The following is a 3,846-nucleotide window of genomic DNA, read 5'->3' as shown; positions in this document are numbered from 1 at the left end:
AAAGATCATATTTCTGAAGGCATGGCAGCTTTTATTTTGGCGGGGCGGTGCGCCATGACCAATTGCATGTAGCGGAAACCCTGCATACCATACCATACCATTCCATACCGTTCCATACCATGCCAAACCACTGTGCCAATAAAGCCATAAGTTATTGAAACCAACACTGTTTGTTTAACCAGTCTGTGAAAATGTTTACTTCTGCAGTCAAAATGTGAATTTTAAGATTGGTGTAGATGTGACCTCTGAGGCTCTTATAACTATCCTCAAGAGGAACCAAGTTTTAGGTTCTTTTGAATTGACATTATGTTACAAAACTGGAGGGTGCCACCTGGTGGAAACAACACCTATTGAGAGTTTGCTCACATTAGTTGCTGTTAGCTAGCAAACTTTTGGATTTGGTGCTTTTAAGTACAATTTTGATTTGACTTATTAACTACTCTTCCAATCAGGTAAAACAATATTTTCAATGATACGTAGTCACTGGTTGCAATACAGTAAGTCATACCACACAACATCTGCAGCAGAGTCACTTAACTGCTATATTCTTCTGAACAATTTCACAGAATTCAGATTTTTCTACCTGAGTATGAAAGCCATATTTCAAAGCAGATCATAAAATGCTGATTTATGTGTCCTGATTACAGACATCTCAGGCGATAACTGTGCTTTGATTTGTGTATTTAAAGCAATAATTACAAAAACAAAGCTCACAGTAGGAACCATTGGACAACAGTGATGAAAAGGCCATTCAATTACTAAAGCCTGGGAGTGTCTGCTACTTTGGGTGTAATTTCCTTAAACACCATCCTCAGCAGTTAACGACGGGTGCTAAAGAGAAAACACTGTGCAGTCTTGACACACTGGGCCCTGCCTGGAGGCGTCTGTGCAAATTTATGGGTGTACTTTGCTCATTACACCAGAGAATATTCAGTCTGTTAAAACAAACCTGTAATTTCCTGGGTCCCTGAAGTCCATGAGCCTATTCATATCATTCTGCAGCTCAGCCTGCTGTTAATTCAAAGCAACAAATAAGTCTACATCTGTATATTCGTGTTCTTTGATCTATTTGATTTGATGTGTTACAGCTTCTTGTATGTACTTACCAGATATTATGTGTTAAACTTTTTTAAACATTTATAGTAGTTGTATACTCTATAAAACTATTTTTGCAACATACCATATTGTGTTATAAAATTACATGCTTTTAGTGGCAATATACATGAATTCAAAAGTTAAATAGCTTTTAAAATAAAGTATTGTTTATATACAATGAGGAGATTCAAGTATTTGTCATTTTAAAAATCAAAAATCATTGTTCAAAGATGCAAAGTTAAAAGATTCAGATGGGTTTTTCTGAAATAATGAAAAATAAGAGCTGAAATTAAAGTCATACTTTGTGGATGAAAGCTGAGATTTGATGACAGAAATGTGAAAATGTGTGAAACCCTCAGAATCCTTTTATAGCTATGACCTTGTTATATAGCTGAAAGGGGCTTGTGAAAAATGAATACATCTACTGGTAATTTCGTATCTAATAACTATAACATGCATAAAAATAGGCTAATCAATAAGCCATAACTTTTGTCGTCTGGCTTTTACCTACTTCCACACAACTTTACAGTTCACCAAACAGCCCATTACTAAGGGCGGAAACCTGACCCTCCTCTCAGAACAAAGTGAAAAACTCAGGCAGAGTTAAGAGGGAATCAAAAGGAGAACGATTTAGAAATTCAAGGGGATCGGATGGTTGCTTTATTAGAAGCCGAAGCCACACGGCCGGCTGGAATGAAAGCCTGGTTTGTGCTGGGCCGAACCGGCCAGGTCAGGCGAGACACCCAGTGAGAGAGAGCACTCAGGCCTGGAGGAGCCTTCACACCGTCAACCAAACCCTCAGGGGGCATCCCACCCTCTTGCCTTGCATACCGCTGCACTTATGTCTTTCTCAACAGGTACAGTGAGTAGGGGGGCAGCCAGGTAACCCAACGCTGATGGGATCAGTCAGCCTCTCTGCAGGCAGGGCGGTCATTTTTTTTGTCTTCATCATGTTAGAACTGTTGCCTGTGGGAAGGCAAGCTTTTAAGTGAATGGGTTTAATGAATGGGAAAAGCATCGCTCTAAGCAGCGCATGCAGGTGACGACAATTCAGGTCAAAGATAATCTCGCGTCTTGCAGGGGTGTGTGGAACAAATCCAATTTTTGCAGCAGGGACAGAAAGTAAAGCAGGCCAAAGAGGATATCATTCATAATTACAAGGCTTAGCCAAAGCCAATGCTCCCCCACAGAGAAATGCAACAATGGCCTTAATTACATTTTTTTCCCTCCAACCCAACCTCAAAGTTAAAACATGGATGACAAATTTAGCATTGGGATTCCAGCTCATGGCTACCCTCTGTGCCAATTTCACTTTTTTGCTCGTTGCCAAGACAAATCATATTAACACGTTACTAAAGAATACTAAAACCTATTGGCTACATACCAGCTCACCGGTGCCAGTAAACTTCATTAAGGTGAAAAATGCTTTTAGGAAACCTTTCTTCAGTTGCAATTATAAATAAGTTCCTTCACTGAGCCTCCCGTCATGGGTGGGCTAGCAGCCCAGGGGCCACTGCCATGCAGACAACTGATCACTAGCCTGAATGGAAAGCAAGCCCAGGGAGCCAGCTCAAGTAACCGCTTTGTTAGTGAATAAATGTCGCCAGCAACAAAGTTTACAAAGAACCATTTGTCAACATGTTTATGCAATAAAGGTCTATAACTATGGAGATGACAGCAAAGAAAAAAGTGACTGAACCTATCAGTGAGAGGAAAGTAGCCTGTTCTGACTGAACACTAAATAGCCATGGTGGCGACTGGCTAATAGCGCTCGGATTGAAGAGCACAAAAGACTCTTGCTTGATCCAGTGTGAATGTGTAAGGTGAGACGCCAGGAACTTGTGAGAACTACAATACCAGAGACTCTTACATATTCCTGTCAAAGGCTTCTGTCTCAGCCTGCCCTCATTACTATTAAAAACAAAACTCTCCCTGAGTGGTTTTCTCTAATTGAATCTAACTTAAACAACCTAAATATTCAATCCTCAATGCTCAGCGTTCAGCCTCCTTGTGGACCTCAGGGGTATGAGTAGGCACATAAAAACATATCAATTTAGTTTTAAATAACATTATCTATTACTAAATTCATCTGGTTAAGAGGCAAACTTGAATCAAGGCAACCTGCATGTTTTACATGCCTGTGAATAAGAAATCTATTGAGAGTGATGTGGAGGAGAAAAGTCCAAGGCTTTGTAAAAAATGTTGGGTTATTCTACATTAATGCTGACAGCTAAGGTTAAGCACCCAAAAGTAAAACCTCCATCTTTACAGCAATGTTGCTTTAGTAGAGACTGCATCATACAGACCCATTCTGCTGTCTTTAGTCCTTCATTGGCTCTACATGGTATGGAAGCTAAAGAATGACACATTCTTGACAAATGTTGAGAAGACATACTGTCCTGTCTTGTGTGTCAAAAATTGTTCACCAAGGCACTTTCAAACAAAGGAGCACAACAAGAGCTGTGGTTTTGCTTCAATTCAAACGTTTCTTTTCCTCATTAGATAATGAGAGCTGCTGGTTGTTAAGATCTGTTTGCCACCTATTAGGACCTTTTCTTTTCTAGCTGTCCCCCTGAAATTGCTTGAGACAGGCCTATGAATGAGGGAACTGTTCAAAGAGGGCCACCAAAAGCAGTCCGCTGTCTCCCCCTGCCTCATCATCACTCAGTGACCCCTCAACAGGACTCGCCAAACCAATCAGCAGAGAGGCCTTTGGAAAATCACCCTACCTGTCCCAGGCGATCTGGTCAG

Source organism: Cheilinus undulatus, linkage group 1, assembly GCF_018320785.1.
Source record: "Cheilinus undulatus linkage group 1, ASM1832078v1, whole genome shotgun sequence".
NCBI lineage: Eukaryota > Metazoa > Chordata > Actinopteri > Labriformes > Labridae > Cheilinus > Cheilinus undulatus.
This window is presented reverse-complemented; position numbering follows the sequence as displayed.